A 24,021-nucleotide genomic window follows, 5' to 3' on the forward strand; every position below is an offset into this window, starting at 1 on the left:
GGTTGATAAGAATTGATTTGGTTTTGACCACAGTGAGAGGCAGGTAGTTAACTACAATGAAAGTATCAGTTCCAGGTGACTGTATGAGGCAGATGATGATTAGCTGAGTTAACTTGTCTGTTCTGTTATGACAGCAGTGAAACTCAACCCAGAAATCCCATGACGGAGACTAGATCTTGCACATGGAAGGTCCACAGTCATTCGAACAATGATGAAGCTGGCCACCTGACCCAAGAGCATACTAAAAGAGGAAAAATGTCCTCTTGGATGGGCTGAGGCTTACAGACATTCAGGGAAGAAGCTAAATGGCACGTCCTTTAGTGAGCTGCAGAGATTTGGGCGTTATTAAGGGGTACTTCAATCAAGAAAAAAACTGCAAGCCATCCACTTCCAGGCTTTAGTCTCTCCAAGTTTTCTCCGAAGTATTCATTCGTTACTGTACTCACAATATCACCCTTCGTTCAGAGCATGCAACATGGAGTTAACACAATCTTGCACACCTGGCCTCTTCCACCTCTCTTCATACACATCTCTGACCTGGACTGGCAGAAAGGGCAAACTTGCTGACAATCTTATTGTTTTCCAGGGGGTTGAAGTATTAGCCCTGATGGAGTAGCTCAACCAGCAAGCAATATTTTTGACAGGAAATCACCACAAGCCTGGCAATCTCCTTACAAGTACACACTCCAAATTAGAAAGTGGCTTAATTAGTTGCACACTGGGCTTCCTTTGGTGATGGACATTTAAATCATAAACAAAGTAAGTGGCAGGTTTAAACTAAGCCCTAAGAAAACTACCTTTGCAGCTGTTGACGGTGTGGCAGAACGAAATCCTATCTGTTTCCTTTAAACAGATTCAGCTCTAGCAGATTTTTAAATATAAAATCATTTTGCTTACTAAAGCATTCCATTTTTATTCAACAGTAAACCAAATTGTAATACAATGCAATGTTCTACACAAATAATTTGTTTAAAAATGTCTTTATTACTTTAAGTAGCAAACTGTTCAGCAAGGTATAAAATATTGAGTTAACGCAAGTATTTACTGACTCATTTACAGTGCCTTCAAAGCGAGCAGATGCTTTCAGGTTCCTGGCTAAACTTTGCAGCAGCTCCACAACTGTGTACAATACAACTGGCGATGGATTTCCTGATGTAAGTGGAAAAGGACTACTTACTTACCAGGAGTGCGGCTCAAACCCTGCCTGCCTGCTTGTTGCCTTTTGGGTGTGTGGTAAAGCAATGCGTGAAGAGACTGCTGAGCATGCTCAGTATGGGCAGCCATTCATGAAGGAAACTGTGGCTGGATTTGCTATCCTTGCCAGCTTAATAGCTCTGAAGTGACATGAGAGCTAACAGAAATAGTAGTTAGTGGGAGGCATTTCCCCCCTCGTCTTTGTGCCTTTCATCTTTCATTCAGTGAAGGAGGAAAGCCTCCAGTCAAAAGTGGCAGGACTTATTGTTAACTCTAACGTTATCCTGGCTTATTTTTACATCATGAAGTACTTAAGAAATATACAATTGTTCACACAAGAATGTTAAAGTAAAATGTCATTCTGGACAGTCTTCATTGAGAGACAACTCAGAGGCTATAATCAGGATGTTAGCCAGTTTAAGAGGAAGCTGTATAAGGCAGGGGCAGTTTCTCATTCCTATTCATCCCTTCAGCTGAGTTACTGAATGTCATCTTAGTGATGTCACCACCTCAATAATATCTTTACCAGTAGTGCTGCTGAAATCCACAGAAGTCTTGGCATTGATGTCCAGCTTGATTTCTGCAATACCTTCAGGCTGGCCTCCATAACTAATTACCATAAACACAAGCTTCTCCGGGAAACACACACAAAATGCTGGATGAACTCAGCAGGACAGGCCGCATCTATGGAAATGAGTAAACAGTCGATGTCTCGGGCTGAGACGCTTTATTAGGACTAGGAAAAAAAGATGACAAGTTAGAGCGAGAGGCTGGAGGGAGGGGAGGAAGATGTGCAAGGTGGTAGGTGATAGGTGAAACTGGGAGTGGGGGCAGGGATGAAGTAAAGGTCTGGGAAGCTGGTAGGTGGAAGGGTGAAAGAGATTAAGAGCTGTGGAAGGGGGAATCCAGGACTCTGCCACTGGTATTCTAGACTATCTAGATTCTAGAGACTGCCCCTCCTCTAACATGTTAAAGACTCATGTTGTATCCAGTGACTTTAGTGGGATCTGGATTGCACTGGTCTGTAGTGGCCCGCTGGAACAAAGGCAGATCCTTGTGAAATGGCTGAATAAGTGAAGTACTGGAGGCTACCAGTGCCCTGGAATTTTGTGCCAGCATGAGTCAGTACTTCTAGGAAAGAAAGCTTTGTATCTATGCAGGGCCTTTGATGACCAAAAGGGCTTGACTGCTTATGATGTGTCAGTGTGTCATTTCTAGGGTCACAGATCTAATGCATCACGGCCTTGTATGGAAACATCAATGCCCAGGAATGGAAAAGGCTACAGAAGGCGGTGGACACAACCTCATCCATAACAGACAAAGCACTCCCCACCATTGAATAAATTTATATGGAGCACTGCACAAGGAAGTGGCATCCATCAAAGATCTCCAGCCTCCAGCAAGCCATGTCCCACTCTCATTACTACCATCGGGCAAGAGGTACAGAAGCTTTAGTTCCATGCCTCCCAGGTTCAGGCAGAGTCATTACTCACAACCATCAGGCTCCTGAACTGGTCTGGGTAACTTCACTCACCACTGCTCTGACTGAATGTAGAACCTACAGACTAACTTTCAAGACTCCACAACTCATGTTCTCAGCATGATCCTCCATTGCACACTGGCTGTTTGTCAACCTTTATCTGTTTATGTCTTTTTTTGTAAATTTTATTACTTTTTCCTGTAAATGTCTGCAAAAAATTGAATCTCTAGGTTGTATATCATAACAAAAGTACTTTGAAAATAAATTTAGCTTGAATTTTCAACTTTGAACTTACTGCAAGTATTATATACAGCATAATCCAGGCTGATTGCTTTTGGATTTTCATTTTGTTATTATTGTTAACCAGTAAGAATAACACAAAAATGCTAAAATTCCTGTTTTTACTGCTAGAGGAGGCATGAGGAATTAGGCAGCCAGGAAGAAATTCACCCACTCACTGAACTCGCTGGGACAGAACTCACTGGCTCGGTGCCCCTGCTTGGAATGTAGCGCACCATCCTGATCCAAGTGCAGTGTCCATCACATATTTACATGGAAAAAGTATTGATCTGATCAAATGGACCAATCGCATTGGCCTGCAGCCTCAGCCCCAAATTTACTGACTTGGAAAAGCTGTAAATTTCGATATTTTTAAATGAATCCAATTTTTAAAAAAAATAATGAGAAAAATTTAAGTCAAGTCAAGTCATTTTTATTGTCATTTCGACCGTAACTGCTGGTACAGTACATAATAAAAATGAGAACGTTTTTCAGGACCATGGTTTACATGACACAGTACAAAAACTAGACTGAACTACATTAAAAAACAACACAGAGAAAGCTACACTAGACTACAGACCTACCCAGGACTGCGTAAAGTGCACAAAACAGTGCAGGCATTACAATAAATAATAAACAGGACAATAGGGCAAGGTGTCAGTCCAGGGTCTGGGTATTGAGGAGTCTGATAGCTTGGGGGAAGAAACTGTTACATAGTCTGGTCGTGAGAGCCCGAATGCTTCAGAGCCTTTTCCCATACGACAGGAGGGAGAAAAGATTGTATGAGGGGTGCATGGGGTCCTTCATAATGCTGTTTCCTTTGCAGATGCAGCATGTAGTGTAAATGTCCGTGATGGTGGGAAGAGAGACCCCGATGATCTTCTCAGCTGACCTCACTATCCGCTGCAGGGTCTTGCGATCTGAGATGGTGCAATTTCCGAACCAGGCAGTGATGCAGCTGCTCAGGATGCTCTCAATACAATCCCTGTAGAATGTGATGAGGATGGGGGGTGGGAGATGGACTTTCCTCAGCCTTCGTAGAAAGTAGAGACGCTGCTGGGCTTTCTTTGCTATGGAGCTGGTGTTGAGGGACCAGGTGAGATTCTCCGCTAGGTGAACACCAAGAAACTTGGTGCTCTTTACGATCTCGACCGAGGAGCCGTCGATGTTCAGCGGGGAGTGGTCGCTCCGTGCCCTCCTGAAGTCAATAACCATCTCTTTTGTTTTGTTCACATTAAGATACAGGTTGTTGGCTCTGCACCAGTCTGTTAGTCCGTTTATAAACATTTATAAATAAACATTTATAAAAATAAAAAATTAAGAACTTCCTAATGATTAAAAAAAAAATAAAATGAAGTAATACCAATTGCATCTTACCTACTCTTTTGCTTCCAATCATGAAGTGTGAAAACCGCACTGAACTTGATGGGACAGGGCTCCTGGGCCAGGGTCTAACCAGCTGAAGGCCCTGACAATTACTTCCCCAATGCAATTTCCATGTATCACAGACCAGAGCCTGGGACTTCCAGCTGCTTAAATTGCTGAGCAGCTTCGGTTCCGTTTGGATTCGCCATCACACGCCAGCAAGATCCAGCCCACCACGATGGAGGCTGGCAGATTTGTAAAGACATTGATCTTCGTTCTGCTTGAAAGAAAGCAGGGATTTTCTGGACAAACCACAAGCTGATGAGCACCTTGTGGATCTGTGCAAATTAAAGCTTCTGCACTTATCTTTGGGGGAATTGTAGTGTTTGCCTAATTCAGGGTAAGGTGAACAGGAGTTCACTAAGCTGAGGAGTCCAGCTGTGTCTCAACAGGGGGATGTAATCATCATGTGGAATCTTTGATTTGGGTGATAAAGAGGCTGCTTCGGGATCTGGGCTGCTGAATCAGCCTTGTTTTGGATTAGAGCAGAAAATAAGCCGCAGAGTTTTGAAATTTGGAGTGTGACATGGGAGATTCTTTCTCCTTGTTCCATCACCAGACTATGCAAATTCAGTAATTTACAGAGAAGTATTCAGCTCAACCACAAATACAAATCCCTCACAGAGGTCCCATATGCTTTTTCAGAGCAGGTCTGTGTTAAACTGTGTCATCTGACGCATAACAGTGCAGAACAAAACCAATGACAACAGATTAGCAAGAGTTTTATCAGTCCCTTTAAGCTTAAACAGGGTCAACCTGCAACTTGATCAAATGTTTGAAACCCCAAAATGCCTCAGTTAATCTCTTTCATTGAAGCTAAGTTATCTCTGTGACATTTGCCATTGCAATTCGCCCAACAGTGACTATCTTAAGCTATTTACACGTCCTTCGGTGGTGGGTTTAAAAAACTTCGCAGAAGTTCTGTCCCTCCCCCAGCAAACCAAACAGTGTTTCGGAACAAGATCAATGAATCTCCATGAAGAAACTCAGACCAACGTCACACAGTCATCAGCCAAATCCCATTCTATACAGGCATAGATTTCCCTGTCAGATCTTCTGCTGAGCATTGTGGCATGCTTTGTTGGTGCCAGAATATGTGGTGACACTTATGGACTAACCCAAGGTTATGTTGGTTGTAAACACGAATAACACATTTCACAGTATGTTTCAATGTACATGCGATAAATAAATCTGCATCCGAATTTGAATCCATGAGGGATTTCTCTATGATTTTTAAGGAGATGCTTCTCAGAGACAATGATAGTAACTGGGTCATACACTGTTGGGTCATAGTGATCCCAGGTTCCACTTCCATAAATACTGCTTCAACAAAAGGAAGCACAGGCTTCTTTCCAATGGCCAAACTTTCCATTATTGACCCAATTATACAACAGCCTATGGATGAGTTACTATACCAAAAAGTAGAACTAGTATAGCAGAAAGCATTGAAACAGAGAAAATTCTCAAAGACACAATTTGGTGATCGTTGTGTTGAATGTCATGAGAAGTTCAGGGTTCAAGAGACCACACACATTGTAACTGGATGATGGCAGATCTGACCCAGCATCAGCAAATAGTGAATTCCAGGCCTTGTATCATTATATATATTTTGTTTATCATCTTAACATGATGTCATTTTCATTGGCTGTCCTTATCATGCACTGTGATGTAGTGATAATCTACTAATGAGGTGAAGATTGTGCTCTTTCTAAATATTATTCACTTACTCTTATCACTATGTTTCAAAGAAATGGACGCACAATTTGTGGTCCCTAATTGTATGTTGTATTCCTATGTCCTGTAATAGTCCTTTCTTTCAATCTCTATTTGAGCGATTCTTTACTTTTCACTAAGTCTACTGGTTCCCTTCACCATCACATAAACTTCTGCTTAAGGTGTGCTACTCTCAGCTGAAGGCACTGAACACATGGACAGATGTTCATGTGGAAGTGAAAGGTGAGCTATAAAGGAATGCTCCAGGCAGTGTAAGGAGTGTGCACCTTGAAACTCTGGTTTTGAACTTTTTTTTTGTGTATGTTTGGATTGCACAACTGGACCATTTTTCCTGTTTAGCTTTGCAGGTACAAGTGGCCAGGAATGGTGTGTGTTTAATATTCCAGTAATATTTGAGTAGTGTTGTAAATATGTTGCTTGACTAAGCATTCCTTATTGTTTACATACTGCATTGAGGGTTATATGTAAAATTAAGAAAATTGCATACATTATGGCACTACCACATGATGCGTGTGCGCCTTGCTTAAAGTAAACAAGAAGTTAAACTCACATTTCGGACTCCTGTGTCTCTCTTTTATTTAGTTTAATGTTTTGGAGTTATAAAACATAACAGTGGTGACAAAATATTTTTAAAATGAATCTGAGATGACTACTGATCCAGGAAGTACAGTGAGATAATCAAGTTTTAAGAGGTGTAGTCAAGCAGTTAATTGTTTTTCATGTTTCTTCAGAAGGGAAGACATGGCTGAGTTTAAAAAAAGGTAGAAAATGGAAGGATTCGCCAGTTCATAAACAGCGAGTACCAGGTGATAATAATCACAAAAAAAGAGTTGAAATGGCTGGCTAGATTATAAAGACAGATGCAATCAATTGCTCATCATGTAACTGGTTCATGTATATGGAGCTAATTGAGCAGTATTTGAGAGCAAATGGAATAGCCAATGGGAAGTGAGTACCAGATTTGCTGAGAGCATGAGGCTTAAAGGCAGACAGGTTGTTTCGAAGTTTAACTGCTTCAACCAAACCAGCCAAAATGAACTTTGCTAATATTGTGGAAGCCATGCAAGAATGTTTAGAACAAAAACCATTGTTGATTGCAGAACACTTTAGGTTTCATAAGTGGAATCAAAAGGAAGGGGTGTCCGTTTCAGTGTATGGGGCTGAATTGAAGAGATTATCTGAGCATTGTCAGTTCACCAATGGGCTTCTTGATGAACTGAGAGATAGTTTAGTTTGAAGAATCTTACAAGAAAGCATTCAAAACTGGCTCCTAACTGAAGCACCATACCCATTTAAAAGAGCAGTTGAAATTACTGTATTAATGGAAACAGAGGACAGAGCTGTAATTGAGTAGGAGTGAGGAATGAAGTTGAGCATAAACAAAATTGCAACGTCTGAACAGCAAACAGCCTGTACAAACAAATTAAGTTAACATTGTAGCAGTGGCTCACATACACCAGACCAATGCAGGTTTAAAGGAGAAAACTGCAGAAAATGCCACTATGTCGGATACACAGATAAAAAGTCACGTGGCAGTTTCAGAAGAGCACTAAGCCGCATGTTGTCCAAAATAATGGGAGTGACACAGGGCTGGGTCACATTGAGATTTACTACATGAAATCTAACAAAGGCAAGCAATATGACTTACACTAGGAGTGAACAGCAAATTAACTAAAGTGGAACTGGACACTTTATGGATGTTTCAGTCATTCCATGAAGTGACTTTGAGTGGCATTTCAAAGATATTAAACTGAAGCCTACAGATTTCCAGCTAAGAACATATACCAGGAAAAAGGTATCTCCTATGGGAATGACATTTGTAACTGTGAAATACAACAACCAACAAGCCACATTGGACTTGTATGTGGTTAAAAAAAATAGGAGGGCCAGCATTCCGAGTCAATTGCAACTCGACTGGAGATCCATCCACCATTTGCTTGCCACATCCCCTGCAACAGAGTCAACTGAAAACAAATTAAGAAAGATACTGGATGATGCCACAGCAGTGTTCAAGGATGGCATTGGAAAACTCAAACATATCAAAGGTAAAATAGTGTTAAATGCATATGCTGCACCTAAATTTTGCAAAGCCTGTTCAGTTCCTTATACCTTCTATAATAAAGTAGCCAGTGAGTTAGATCATATGAAGGCTGAAGGTGTCCTTTCCAGCAATGTGTTTTTCAAAATCTGTGGTGATTTTAAGGCTCCCATCAAACCAGTACTGAAAGCCTTTCAATACCCCCTGTCGAGGATAGAGGGTATCATTGCGAACCTTTCTGGAGGAAAACACTTCAGCAAAGTGGACTTAGTTGAGGCCTACCTACTAAGGAGATGGAAGAAGAGTCTAAGTGTTTCTCACCAGAAACACTCACAAAGGGCTTTATTACTGTAATAGGCTTATTTTTACAGTAGCATGTGCACCTGTACTCTGGCTGAAAGCTATGGTCCAGCTGTTGCAAAGCTGATGACATCATTTTTACTGGTGAGGATGACAAGAAACACCTCCAAAATCTCAAGACATTCTTTAAAAAAAAATAGAAAATTGCAGGCTCAGAGCATGATGCAACAAGTGTGAATTCTTTAAACCAACCATTACTTACTGTGGTCATAGTACTGATGCACAAGGATTATGCAAGTGTCCCGAGAAAATTCAAGCAGTGGTGGATGCCTCAAGGCCAAAGGACGTGTCACAGTGGCAGTCCTTTTTTAGGGTTTGTCAATTACCGTAACAGGTTCCTGCCAAACCTGGCTACTGTGCTCCACCATTTGAGCTCGTTACTGCAGATTGGGAAGAAATGGCAATGGACAAAGCAGTGTGGGGTGGCTTTCCAAAAGGCAAAGGAAATGGTGACATCAGACACTGTACTCACACATTATGATCCACAACATCCAGTGAAGCTTGTCTGTGATGCCTCACCTTATGGTACAGGTGCAGTCATTAAACATGAGTGATGGAAGTGAATGGCCCATAGCCTTTGCATCACGTTCCCTTACCACTGCAGAGAAAAATTATGCACAGATTGACAGAGTCCTTGAGGCTGGTTTGGGGTGTAAAATATTTCACCAGTAATTGTATGAGAGGGTTTACCCTTAACAGAATCAGAATCAGAATCAGGTTTATTATCACTGGCACGTGTTGTGAAATCTGTTAACTTAGCAACAGCAGTTCAATGCAATACATAATATGGAAGAAAGAAGGTAAAAATATTCAAGTTGTCACTTTCTTATTTTCATTTTGACCATAGCTGCTGGTACAGTACACAGTAAAAACGAGACGTTTTTCACGACCAAGGTGCTATATGAAACAGTACGAAAACTACACTGAACGACGTAAAACAACACAGAAAAAAAACTACACTAGACTACAGACCTACACTGGACTGCATAAAGTGCACAAAACAGTGCAGGCATTACAATAAATAATAAACAAGACAATAGGCACAGTAGGGGGCAATAAGTTGGTGTCAGTCCAGACTCTGGGTATTGAGGAGTCTGATAGCTTGGGGGAAGAAACTGTTACACTGTCTGGTCATGAGAGCCCGAATGCTTCGGTGCCTTTTCCCAGATGGCAGGAGGGAGAAGAGTTTGTATGAGGGGTGCGTGGGGTCCTTCATAATGTTGTTTGCTTTGTGGATGCAGCATATAGTATAAATGTCCATAATGGTGGGAAGAGAGACCCCAATGATCTTCTCAGCTGACCTCACTATCCGCTGCAGGATCTTGCGATCCGAGATGGTGCAATTTCTGAACCAGGCAGTGATGCAGCTGCTCAGGATGCTCTCAATACAACCCCTGTAGAATGTGTTGAGGATGGGAGATGGGAGATGGACTTTCCTCAGCCTTCGCAGAAAGTAGAAATGCTGCTGGGCTTTCTTTGCTATGGAGCTGGTGTTGAGGGACCAGGTGAGATTCTCTGCCATGTGAACTCCAAGAAATTTGCTGCTTTTAACGATCTCTACAGAGGAGCCATCGATGTTCAGAGGAGAGTGGTCGCTCCGTGCCCTCCTGAAGTCAACAACCATCTCTTTTGTTTTGTCCACATTCAGAGACAGGTTGTTGGCTCTGCACCAGTCCGTTAGCCACTGCACCTCCTCTCTGTAAGCTGACTCATTGTTCTTGCTGATGAGACCCACCATGGTGGTGTCATCGGCGAACTTGATGATGTGGTTTGAACTGTGTGTTGCAACACAGTCATGGGTCAGCAGAGTTTACAGCAGTGGACTGAGCACACAGCCCTGGGGGGCCCCCGTGCTCAGTGTGATGGTGTTGGAGATGCTGATTCTGATCCAGACTGACTGAGGTCATAAATAAATAAGTAAATCAATTACAGCATATGTATATTGCATAGATTAAAAATTGTGCAAAACAGAACTAATATATATTTAAAAAGTGAGGTAGTGTTCATGGGCTCAATGTCCATTTAGGAATCGGATGGCAGAGGTGAAGAAGCTGTTCCTGAATCACTGAGTGAGTGCCTTCAGGCTTCTGTATCTCCTTCCTGATGGTAACAGTGAGAAATGGGCATGCCCTGGATGCCAGGGGCCCTTAGTAATGGACACTGCTTTTCTGTGACACCATTCCTCATTACTGATCATCAACCGCTTGTGTCCGTTTTCAATCCACAGGAGGGAGTTCCACTAACAGCAGCAGATGGGCTCTGTTTCTCAGTGGATACAACTACAAGACTGAATTCAAGAGGATGACTAATCATGGAAATGCAGATGGATTATCCCGTTTGCCCTTGGGAAAGTAATACTGAAAAAAATTTACAAAAAAGGACACTCCTCTTGACATATTCTCCCTAACACAAATTGAAAGTCTCTCAGTCATGGCGGAGATGACCCCGAGGGAAACCAGAACAGATCCTAAACTGTCTCAGGTCTACACGGCCACCCAAAATGGTTGGAATGTAGCAACTTCAGTTCCACCATCTTTACCAGCGCCAGGATGAACTTGCCTTATGTGGCGATTAAGAGTTGTTGTACCAGCCATGCTGAGAGATAAAGTGTGGGAGGAGCTATGTTTATGCTGGTCATCTAGGCATGTTTAAAATGAAAATGTTGACTCAAAGCTTTGTCTGGTGACCTGATAAATCTGCAGATCAAGCAGCTTTCTATGCGCTGGACAGGATGACAACATGTCCAAAAGATGCCTAGAAATGTGCTTTCCAACCCTGGGAATGGCCTGCATTGCCCTGGCCAAAGATTCATGTGAATTTTGCCAGACCGTTCATGGGCATAAGTTTCTTGGTAGCAGTGAATGTAGCTACAAAGTGGCCAGAAGTGCTTGCAATAGTCTCCACTACAGCCTCGCACGCTGTTGATATGTTGAGAAGCCTCTTTGCAAAGACTGGTGTTCCAGAGCACTTAGTCAGTGCCAATGGACCACAGTTTGTAGGGAAGCAGTTCCAGTCATTCCTAAAAATGAATGGAATAAGACATATTACATCTGCACCATCTCACCCAGCTGCAAATGGTTTGGTGGAAAAGTTTGTCCAGCATCTAAAGAGTGCACTATAAGCAATGCCAGCAGAACACTCCGCATTAACACCAAACCTGAAGCTCGCCAATTTCCTCCTTATATGTCACAATGCAGCACACTCCACAGCCAACAACTCACCAGCTGTGCCGTTCCTCGGTCCTGCTACTCCCCGCCTTGTATTTGCACTTGAATCTCCTCAAACCCGATCTCAGATACAGTATGCAGGACCAACGGATGAGACGAATTGAAGGCTCCTCAAACAAGCAGGTTTGATGTTTCACTCCTGGACAAGCAGTTCTGGTGAGGGACCACAGAAGTGATCGAAAGAGGGTGTCGGAAAGATTCAGGACAGGACTGGGCTGCTCTCCTACACAGTGGAGTTTGTGGCAGATATCATCTGGAGACAGCACATTGATCAGTTGAGGAGAGCATAGCTGATCATTAGAGAAGAAACCACTATCAGAACCACTTCCTGTCGTCTCAGATTCAACTCCTACAATCACCATGGAAGAAGCCCCAGAACCTGAGGTTATTTCACAGCCACAAGTCTCACCTGCCAAGCAGAGTGGCCCCACCCTGTTAGGAAAGACATTATCCCACAAGAGTAAGAAATCCTCCACAGTGATTAAATCTTTAGGTCTGAATGGTACAATTTAAAATTTAGTATACTGTGAAAGTCTGTATATAGTAGTGTGTACCATGTATATAGTTGAGATGTATTCTCTTTTGAATTGGAGCTATATCTATCCATTCTATCTTGGGCCTTAACAGTCAAATACTTACAGATACTGATTGCAATGTTTCAATGGTAAACCCAACTGTTTTCCTCAGACACAAATTAGTCAAATGACAAGTCCCCCTTAAGTGAGCAGGGCATGGTGTTTAATGCTAAGCAGAAAGGAATGTTGTGTATTTAATATTTCAGTGATATTTGAGTAATATTGTAAATACATTGCTTGATTAAGCATTCTTTGTTGCTTACAGGATGCTTTGCAGTTTGTATGTAAAAGTACATAAATTTCATATGCTGTGGCACTACCACAAAGACTCCTGTGTCCTTCTTTTAATTCGTTTAATGTTTTGGAGCTACAAAACGTAACAAAGTTGAGAATGGAATCAATGACAAAACTAGTTTACTTGGCAGGAATGCTGGCATCACACCTTCAAAAGTTCAAAGTAAATTTTATCATCTGTGTCACCACATACAATCCTGAGATTCATTTATTGGCCTACTTTAAGGAAATTTTGGTTCAACTGTGTCTTGAAAGGACAGAATTGCACTTGGATACTTTGTGGCATCATACAAAAAGCTGAGGAACTTAACATGTTGATGTCAAAAGTTATTCGCTAAAGAGATATTGGGCTGTACAGCACAGAACCTCACTCTACTGCTCATTGCATGCATAAAGGTAAAGAGATTAGGATTAGGTTTATTTGTTACACGTACGTCAGAACACACATTGGAACATGGCATTTGTGTCAAATCTGATCAAATCAGTGAGGGTTGCACTGGGCAGCCCGCAAGTGTCACCACGGTTCTGGCACCAACTTAGCCTGTCCGCAATCCACCAATCCTAGCCAAATGCCTTTGGAATGTCAGAGAAAAATAGAGCGCCCAGCAGAAATCCACGCGGTCACGGTGAGAACGTATAAACTCTTTATAGACATATAAATGGAAATCCATAATTTCCATATAGATGGAAATCAGACACTGATCTTCCTGCTTGCAATGTAAAGTGTTTTGCTAACCGCTACACTGCCATACTGCCAAACCTGCTCCCTTGCCCTGATCCCATTTGCCACTTAATCCTAATTGCCTGCATTAAGACTGTATGAAATGAGATATTGGCCTTTATTGCTGACAGGCTAGAGGATAAAGGTTGAGAAATCTCATTACAGCTAACTCATCTAGATGCTGTGTGCTTTACTGTCTGTGCAGGTGATAGTTCACTGGACTGATTTCTAACATGAAATGGCTGTCTTGTTCAGAAAGACTGATTAAACAGAGACAGAACTCTGTGGAACTCAAAAAAATGATCTGATCTAGATATCCAAGACCCTGAGTAGCTTGATGCGGAAATGTATGGAGGATGTTTCCTCAAGAGGGGTAATCTTGAATTATGGGTATGATTTCAGGATAGGATTGATAATTAAGACTGATATGAAGGAAAATTATTTTTTTCTGAAGAGGCTGTGACTCAAAGAACTCTATATTCCAAAGGTCTGAATCATGAAGCATGTTCAAGGCTGAGAAAGGTTTTTACATTTTAGGGGAATCAAGGAGAATAGGAAATAGGAATTGAAGTCAAAATCAGATCAGCCACTGTCTTATTGGCTGGCTTGAGGATCTGTTGAACTACTGCTGTATTTTGACATGTTCTTACATAGCCATATTCTGATAGTAGATATGTTTGTGTAGGTATAAAGGAGGCTTGAATGGATGGGGGAGTGTGGAGCCCTGTGGAAGGATCAGCCAGCAGGAACTGCACCAATGGAGAGACGCGGTGGGAGAACAAAGGCTTCCCAGGCAAATGGCTGCTGATTGGAGTCCACATCTGACCAGGACATGAGTGAGAGGAAAGTAATTACTGCTTCCTGGTTTTTAAGTGCGGAAGCGGCAAAACTATTTTTAAAATTCAAAGAAGTCAAAAATAAATTTGTATTTTGACAACAGCAGTTTATCTTTTAAGATGGATAGCAGCCTCAAGAACAGGGCAGGAATCAGCAAAGACAGGTTCAACTAGGACGATTTCCCTCCTAATTAGCAGTGTTAAAGGATGTCTGGGTGCAAAGCACACTGATTTTTGCAGATGTGAGCTTTATATTCCCGCACAATCAAGGATGGATGAAAGAACATGCTTTTCAGGAAGGAGGGAATTGCTGGCATCCATCTTCTCATCTTTGCACCCCCTCCATTTTGCTAATGAGATCCTAACCTGAGGCCCCAAAAGTCTTCTCCCCTGGAAGTTAAATATCCTGACACTATTTCTATTTGTGTAGTGTAATTATCCAATTCACCTTGGCCAAATTCATTTCTTAGGAAAACTGGGTATTGCGTTTCCTCCAATACGTGGAGCTACACTTGAAAAGTGTTTTGAGATTTGAAAGACTTTCTTGAATTGAAATAATATCTTCTCATTTATTAGCCTGGGTACAAAGCTGAGGTAAACCAGTGTTAATGAAGTTCTTCAAAATGTAAGGTCAGTTTACGTAGACAAATACAAACACATCAAAAACTAGACAGTGACAGCCAGGCTTTCTGCTTTCTTATGCTCTACACATTCTAGATTCCTGAACTATCTACAGGACATCCAGTGATAACAAGCTTCATTTCAACAAGGCTGTAAAGTTGTACCAAAAACTGTACTTCTCTGTAAAGTCAGTGTTTGTAACACTATATAAACTATGTAAAAACCAGGGCTGGAGCAATTGCTTGAGTGCAGGAAAAGGGAAATAGCATATTGTCAGTAATTTGACCCATTCGGGCAAACTCTGATCCTGTTCAGTGGAATGTTTTAATTGGCTACAAAAGGACAAGTGGATTCCTGTTTTCTCACTGGGGCTGCCATCTCACCAGAACTGTGGAAGTGTCAATGAAGTTAATAACTAATCTTCTGGATAATGTCATGGAAGAAAGTATGAGATGTATTGAAAATGTGTTGTGTTAATCCTCTTTGGTTATTTTAGTAGATGTAGTTGTATTGGAGATGTGTTGGCGCATGGCCAAGTGGTTAAGCCGTTGGTCTAGTGATCTGAAGGTCTCTAGTTCAAGCCTTGGCTGAGGCTTGCGTGTGTGTCCTTGAGCAAGGCACTTAACCATACATTGCTCTGCGACGACACCAGTGCCAAGCTCTATGGGTCCTAATGCCCTTCCATTGGACAACATCGGTGGCGTGGAGAGGGGAGACTTGTAGCTTGGGCAACTGCCGGTCTTCCATAAAAAAAAACCTTGCCCAGGCTTGCGCCCTGGAAACTTTCCAAGGTGCAAATCCATGATCTATCGAGACTAACGGAGGCCTACACACATTAGAGATTGTAGGGGAAGAACATTTATTCAATGTAATTTATTCAGTGATAATAAGCCTGATTCTGGTTCCGATTCTGAGTCAGAAGGTACAGCTATCGGTGAAAAATCCAAGTAGATCATATTTAGGTAATTTCTGTGTTACCTAGAGGTGATGTAATCCTACTGTACACTCCCATCTGCAATTATTTTCAGAATATAATAAAATAGATGGCATGCAGATTTTATTCTAGATGCCTGAGATTTTTTTCATGTCAACTAATGCATTCAGGAGCACAAAGATTATGTGTCTGGAAATTACTACATAAGACAGTGAATACAATCACTACAAGCAGCCTGCAGCCGACATGCTTAAATCTCCCGGTAAATTAATGACTGACAAATTCTTTTCAGAAGGCAACAGAGAGAGCAGATAAGGGTAGTGCAGCAAATGCACTTTGTCTTGGCCTTTAAAGAAACCAGTAGAAAGTGCAGATTTGACTATTTGTAGTGAGGAATGGTGGTTGGTGGGGTTGTACAGGGATTGAAGCTAGGAGAACTGCTGTCCACCATTTATATCAATGATTTAGACCCTGGCTTCAAAAACACAATTGGGGCTAGAGGAAGCAATTGAAGCAGATTCATTAACACCATTTAAAGAGGTACTTGGACATTTACATGGATAGGAAATGTTTGGACGGATATGGGCTAAGCACGGACAAATGCAGGCCAAAGGGCCTGTATCTGTGCTGCGTGAACCTACGATTCTAAAACCGTGCAATATCCGAAGTTGAGGATAGTCAATATTGAGGAAGAGTTCAATAAGTCAGGAAGCATTAATGAATTCATACAATTGGTAATTAATTGGAAATAAAATTCAGATGAAATAAATGAGATGTTGTACATTTTTGATAGGAAGAATAGGCAGGTCACTTATTTAGAAGGTTCAGATTATGGGAACAAATAGATTGTAGAGTATAAGTACCCTGGTCACATGCTGTCGCACAAGTTATCAAGTCCACAAAAAGGAAAACTAAGCACTAAGATGTTTAAATAAAGGTAAAGAATTAAAATTTAGAGGGATTATAATGCTATATCAAACCTTGTTTTGATTATGCTTTGATAACTGCGTGCAGTTCTGGTTACCATATAAAAATGATGTGGAGGCGTGTGAGAAGTGACAGAAAAGATTTCCAAAGTACTAGAAGTGCAAGGGCATATCAGCAAAGGATGAACAGAATGGGTTACTTGCTCTTAAGAGACAAAAGTGGAGGAGGCTTTTGATAGGGGGATCATTTTCACCTGTAGGAAAGAGCCCATTATTGTAAGATGGAGAATTTAGATACAAGTGCTTTGTTTTTCAAAATGTAGTTGTAATGTACCTTCTGGCAGTGGTTGAAGTGAACAGTGTAGATGCATTTAGCAAGAGGCTAGGGTGATAGGGATAGAAGATTACACCGATGGGTTTAGAGGAGAAAACACAGGCATGAGTGAAACATACTGTAAATGTTGGCAGACTGGTTGGGACAAATGGTCTGTTCCTGTGCAATCCTTTGAATAAATGTTTTAATAAAAAATGTCCATTCAAGAATTTACAGAGAATTTTTCATTTCAGGAGAATCAATGCTGATAGGCACATATATTTCCCTCTCGGATCTATTGAGTCATTACAAAGATATTTGGGAAATGGGTTTAAGCATATAAATGATTCTTACCACGTGCATGAGCCCTACATGTTTTCGCGCTAGCAGACGCTCCCTGAGGAAAACATCCTGGCATTTAGAATATAAGTTGGATGTACGCATCTTCATTGGGCTAAGATGCAAGGAAAAACGTAGACCTAAGTCTACGTCTGTCAGAGCCTGCCGCACAAAGTGCCGACTGATGTTTTCCTTGGGGAAATCAAAAAAATATTCAGAAAAAGGAGGCAAGTTCCAGCCGAATACTTTCAGAAGCAGACTTCCTGCTTTGTTTCTTCATTGCCAAGTATTTTAATGTTCCATCAAAGGTACAAAAAAAAGTAATCGCCGTCTAAGGATTACAGAACCATGTTAATTGTGGCCCTCTGCTTTGTTAGGCTGCCATATTCTGCAACTCTAAAGTTAATGTCACCAAGAGCTGCTCCATATCTGGACCTTACACTGTCCTCTCAAACACAGAAGTGAAAACACAACATTGTTTTGTATGAAAGAATAACTTATGTGCAAAATAATTGAGAACAAGTGTAACCTACATGTGACCTAATGGAAATATGACAGAGATAACTGGTGCGTTAATCTCGCCTCTACTCACATATGATGCCTGGAGTAACAGTTCTAAAATGAAGAAGGCAAGAGTCCTGCATTTATTGAGCTCCTTTCTCTGCCTTAGAATACCTCATTGCTCTTAATACCTAACAGCAAAGTTTTGAATTGCATCCACTATTGCAAAGTAGGAATGTTAACCGCTATTTTCTGCACAGTTCCCTGCACACAGCAACAACAAGATAATCTACTTGTCAAGATCCTGGTTTAAATAAAAACACAATGTTGCTCAGGGCACCAACAACAATAGTGATACTCTTTGTGCATCTATCTCTCCTAAGAGACAGCACCCCTGACAGTGCCCTGGAGTGCCAGCTTGCATTTTGCTGCTCAAGTTTCTGGATTAGAGTCAGACATAGACATAAATACTATATCTGAAGGGAAACTAGATTTTCACCAACATTTTCTGATCAGAAAATTTTCATGAAAGGGCACATGTGCAGCCAACAGAGCAATGATCGAGACTAATTTTCTAACCTGCCTCTGTGCAGCCTTGGAATTTTCAGGAAGAGGCAAATACCTCTCCAGAAAGGGCACAGTTGAGTTAGGTATTGTGAAGAAGTGCCCATGTCTGCAGACAGTCTTGTTATCAGCTAATTGGGAACCACCATGTTAGTTATGAAGACACATTTCCTTATTGCTACAAGGCAGCACAGCAGTGCAATATTATACAGGGGAATGTTCATGTGGCAGAACCTGTCAGTTCCTAGGTAGGGCATCATGACTTCCATACGCAGGCCTTCTTTGAATTGTGTCAGCGACCATCTTATCCCAATCTTAAAGCTGAATACATGTAAAGCTGAATACCAATGACCATCTGCTGAGACATCTATATCCAGTCACTCTCTGGTGACTACAGTACTGTGCAAAAGTCTTGGGTGAATATATATATATATATATCCAGATAGACAGATAGATAGATAGATAGATAGATAGAGAGAGAGAGAGAGAGAGAGAGAGAGAGAGAGAGAGAGAGAGAGAGAGAGAGAGAGAGAGAGAGAGAGAGAGAGAGCCTATAACCTTTGCACAGTCCTGTAGTAACTTTATGTATTGCACTGTACTGCTGCAAAAAAAAACAAATTTCAAAACATTTTTGAGTGATCATAAACCAGATTCTGATATAGGTCTCTGTTGTGGACTGAGAGTGGGAGGGGGACAGGCAGATGGGAATGAGGGTTGGGAAAAGAGGAAGGGAGAGGGGAGGGAACGGGAAGCATCAGAGAGACATTGTGCAATGAACAATAAATTAATTGTTTGGATTCAAATGTCTTTGCTTGATGTCTCAGTGATGGGTATGTGCCAACCCCATCCTCCATGTCCCAGCACATCTTCTCTGCCACCTGTCCCACACCCCTCCCATGGCACTCCTCCCTCGCCATTCCCAACATCCTTCATTCCTGCCAGATTTACAAGCTCTCTCTCTGCTCCATGTTGACAAATACAGTATTCTGCACAGGTCTTAGGCACCCTAGCTATATGTGCCTAAGATTTCTGCACAGTACTGTATATCTGTGGTAAACCATGTATACCTGCCTGGACATGCCCCTCTGCTGACTGCTCCTGTGGCTCCTCCCACAGACCCCTGTATAAAGGCGATTGGGGCACTGCTCCTCCCTCGGTCTTCAACGTGGTCGTGCTCCATTCTCACTGTTAGTAAAAGCCTATCGTTCACTTCCAGTCTCCTAGAGTTATTGATAGTGCATCAATATCTGAACAACATCATGCAATGATAACAATTGGTGACTAAATACACATACAATAGTTGTAGTTACCAACATAAATACCTTCAACATTTCAGTGTAGATGGGTAACTTTGTAGGAATTATGTTTTTACAATGAGAACAATGTTATCTTAACTGACAAGGCAATTTTCTGGATCATTTATGCAAAATAAATCAGCTTGATTGAAAGGAAAAGTGAAATATTTGCCTATCAAATAACTGCTTCATTTTATTCGATAAAATTAAAAGGATGCCACTTGGGAGGGTAAAATGAGCTGTTACAGCAGTTGATGAGATGGCAGTGTGTGCAATGCCCTCTCAGAGATAGTGTGACCCATAGGTTTTCTCTTTGCCTGGATTGTGGCAGCAGCAGGAATTCTTGACTGACGGCTGGCACAACTTTCCGGCGGGGGGCTGAGTGGAGGAGCTGGCAGAGGCTGAGGCATTGTGGACATGCAGGAGAACAGTTGTCTCTACTGCTGAGCTGATCTTTAAGAGGGTAGAGAGGACAGTTATTCTGAGTACAGTAAGCATTTGGAATGGGCTCTGCCAACATGGTTTCCGTGGAACTAGAAATTCTTTCACAAACTATCTGCCACCTCCCTCTCAAAAAGAAAATCACAAAATGTATTGCTTACCCTTTATGCAGTGACTCCTTTAAGGATATTTTCAAGTGCTTGTGGCTGATCCACAGCTGAAAGCAATTTCACTCCTCTCTGTTCCTAACAGAAATCTGTCAATTTCAGTCCATAAGAGTTTTAATTATCTCAGCATCCACAGACTTTTGTTGGTGGGGGAGAGAGTTCCAGATTCCCACTCCATGGGGTGGGTGGAGAAAGTGTTCCTTAATCCCACTCCTGAATGGTCTCTTTCAGATTTTAAGATCAGGTTGTGACATAAATAACAAGCTAACTTGGATCAGGCTGGACGGTTGCAGGGGGGAGGGATCAACTGAGTATCTAGCATTTCACTAGACGAACGTTTAAAGTGCTCTATCATTTGAAAGCAAGTGACAGCAAACAGAGACAAATAATCTTTGGTTGTCTTTCTAAAGGTTATGCAGAGGTCAATAGTTGATGTCAAATTACTGGAAGGCAAAGAGGGTCCTTTAAGCAGTGGTTGGAGTGAAGCAGCATCCTACATCTCTGTTCATTTAGAGTGCTTGTGGATCTTGTAAACAATCCAAGGCTGAAAGAATAAAACTTCTTGGAAATAAGTTTAAGGTTGCTTTCCCTAATCAAGAATGACACCTCCTTGTTGTTGTGCCTCCAACACAGTAGAGCAAGAACTCAGAGCTGCTGGCTTCAACCAGACTGAAAGTTGTTATGCATTTTTCTCCCATGTTTGGAGTCTCTGTGAATGAAAGTGCAGGGCTCAAGAAAATGACAGAAAAATTTACTATCCCCATATAGGAGGAATATGACTTTACCTCCAGCAGAACCCTTGTGCTAATTTGTGAAAATACCTTTTTTTCAAACTATTGGACATCTTTATTCCAGCGCTCCTGGCTAAGTGACCTTTCCTTACTGAGATTTTGTTGTGCCAATTAGTGTGCATTTCAGGGTGCTATGCCAAATACTGGTTCCCAAGTTCATTCACTATAGCTAAGGTCGACTAGAGAGTTAGAAATGTAGTGCAGATTGGCCGCTGTCCATTGACCAGCGTTCTACAGAACCTGCAATGACAGATTCAACATACTATGCTTGAAACCAGCAACATCAGTCCATGAAGAGGTGCTGGGGGAAAACGGTCCAAATAAGCAAATACCTTTAAATTTAAAAATGCTGAATGCACATTATTACATGTGCAGAGACATCAATTATTGTCTAGATGCAAGTTTCATGGGGACGGCAATTTTTCAAATGGTTGTTATTTGGAATTGCATTTGTTTTTAAAATTTCTAGTAGCACTTCAAATTTCAAAAACAGCATGCTTTGGCATTTTATGGGCAAAAGTACAGCCATTGAAAAGTGCAAAAAACATGTAAAAACAAAACAGGAGAAAAGGTGATGTAAGGACTTACAGGTACAAATGTAAGGATATCTAAATATAATACTGTAGGATCTTGGTGAGGCTACATTTGGAATATTGTGGATCAAAGATACTCTTTCTATAGAGGGAGTGAAGATTTACTAGACTGGGAAATAGATGAGCTATAGTTAACAGCTGCGTACATGGTTCTTACCAAACTGTAGCTTCCCCTCTACCATAATAGACAGAGCTCTTGGTCACATCTCAGCGTTTCTCACATCTCTGGTCTTACAGCTTATCTTTCTGGGCAGAGCAAGGACAGAATTTCACTGTTCTTTTCCCAGCAGCCATCACATTGAATCAGTTTTCCTTAACAACTTCCACCAGTGCCAACGAGACACATATTCCCTCTCCTCCCCTTTCAGCATTTGAAGCGATCACTCCCTATTCTTCACCAACCACTTCCTACCTTATGGCAATTTCCCATGCAACCACAGGGAATTAAACACTTGTCATTTCACATCTTCCCTTCCCACCATCCAAGGATATAATCAATCCTTCCAGATGAAGCAGCAATTCACTTGCACTTTCTCTAATCTAGTGATTTGTATTTGGTTTTCACAATATGATCTCCTCTACTTTGGAGAAACCAAACACATACTGGGCAATGGCTTTGGAGAGTGACCCTGAGCTCGCTGGTGCCTGTCACTTTAATCCACGATCCCATTCCCACTCTGACATATTTGTCTCTGCCCTCCTGCCCTCTTGCCCAGGGAAGCTTAAGCAACAACACCTCTTCTTCCTTCTGGACTCAAAATTTAATTCTATAACTGTAAATAACCCACTCTTCCTTTCTGTCTGCTTCAGAACCGGCCATTTTTGCTTGTCATATTTTAGCTCAGCTATTCTTATGTTATCTGTATAGTCTGGTGCTGGGCATGTCCCACAGCCTCGCTTTTAACACCACTTTACACAGTTAGAGAAGCATAATGCATACCTGCTTTCATTAACCTATTTGGAATTACTCTATCAAAAATATTCACTTCCTTCTATCCATTTCATGGCCACCTTCCTGCCTCAAAAAATACAAACTTGTTGCTCTCTCTCTCCCAGTTCTGATGAAGGATTCTGGAGCTGAAACTTTTAACAATTTCTCTTCCCACAGTTGACTTCTTAGGGTTTCTGTTATTATTTCTGGTTTACAGATACAGCAATTTTTAGAAAAAATATTCATGGCAGGTATAGACAATAGACAGTAGACAATAGGTGCAGAAGTAGACCATTCAGCCCCTCGAGTCTGCACCGCATTCTGAGATCATGGCTGATCATTCACTATCAATACCCAGTCCCTGCCTTGTCCCCATATTCCTTGATTCCCCTATCCATCAGATATCTATCTAGCTCCTTCTTGAAAGCATCCAGAGAACTGGCCTCCACCGTCTTCCGAGGCAGTGCATTCCACACCTCCACAACTCTCTGGGAGAAGAAGTTCTTCCTCAACTCTGTTTTAAATAACTGACCTCTTATTCTCAATCCATGCCCTCTGGTACTGGACTCTCCCAACATCTGGAACATGTTTCCTGCCTCAATCCTATCAAATCCTTTAATTATCTTAAACGTTTCAATCAGATCTCCTCTCAATCTCCTCAATTCCAATGTGTACAAGCCCAATCTCTCTGCGTAAGACAGCCCTGCCATCCCAGGAATCAACCTAGTGAATCGACGCTGCACTTCCTCAATTGCCAGAATGTCCTTCCTTAAACCTGGAGACCAAAACTGTACACAATATTCCAGGTGTGGTCTCACCAGGGCCCTGTACAAATGCAAAAGGACATCCTTGCTCTTGTACTCAATTCCCCTTGTAATAAAGGCCAACATTCCATTTGCCCTCTTCACTGCCTCTTCATATATCATATGAGGAGGCATTGATCAGGAAGGACCTATGGTTTTTAGAATTCAGGAGAATGAGAAGGGACCTCATAACATTTCCAGAAATGTCTAACAGTGTTGAAATAGGTTTCCCTGCCAGTCTTTTGAGCTCAGAACTAGTGGACAATAAGGGATGGGCCATCTAGAACTGAAACGTGAGAGAGTGATGAAGGCTTCTGAAGGCTCAGGTACTGGATTCATACAGAACACAGCTCAGCAGATTTCTAGATATTGATGAAAGAAGTAGATCTTAAGAAGCATGATAAAGGGGTGAAAAAGAGGTGGCGTGATGTAAGGAAGGCATTCCAGACATGGCCTCATGATACTTGACAGGTCAGGCAGCGTCTGTGGAAAGAGAAAGCATTTTAAGTTAAAGAACCTTTGTCAGAACTCTTTCCATAGATGCTGTTTGACCTGTTAAGCATTTGCTATTGATTAGAAAAGTGCTGATTTTGGATTTGCACTTTGAGAATGGAGTTGGACGAGTGGATCAAGTGTCAA

General features: G+C 41.6%; 1 protein-coding gene across 7 annotated transcripts in view; it reads right to left on the reverse strand.

Moving 5' to 3' along the window:
- jcada (junctional cadherin 5 associated a) overlaps window positions 1-24,021 on the reverse strand; it is a 203,419-nt gene that overhangs the window by 136,062 nt on the left and 43,336 nt on the right. For 3 of the 7 annotated variants that reach the window (XM_059971995.1, XM_059971996.1, XM_059971990.1), the window contains exon 1: window positions 4,331-4,771. The exons of 2 other annotated variants lie outside the window; for them this stretch is intronic. The gene's annotated coding sequence lies outside the window, so the exon portion shown is untranslated. Of the gene's footprint in view, window positions 1-1,181; window positions 1,249-4,330; window positions 4,772-20,258; window positions 20,383-24,021 lie in introns of those variants that run through there. 2 more of the 7 variants (XM_059971992.1, XM_059971994.1) reach the window with 2 other exon arrangements.

The sequence above is a fragment of the Hypanus sabinus genome, chromosome 6 (genome assembly GCF_030144855.1).
Source record: "Hypanus sabinus isolate sHypSab1 chromosome 6, sHypSab1.hap1, whole genome shotgun sequence".
In the NCBI taxonomy this organism is placed as follows: Eukaryota; Metazoa; Chordata; class Chondrichthyes; order Myliobatiformes; family Dasyatidae; genus Hypanus; species Hypanus sabinus.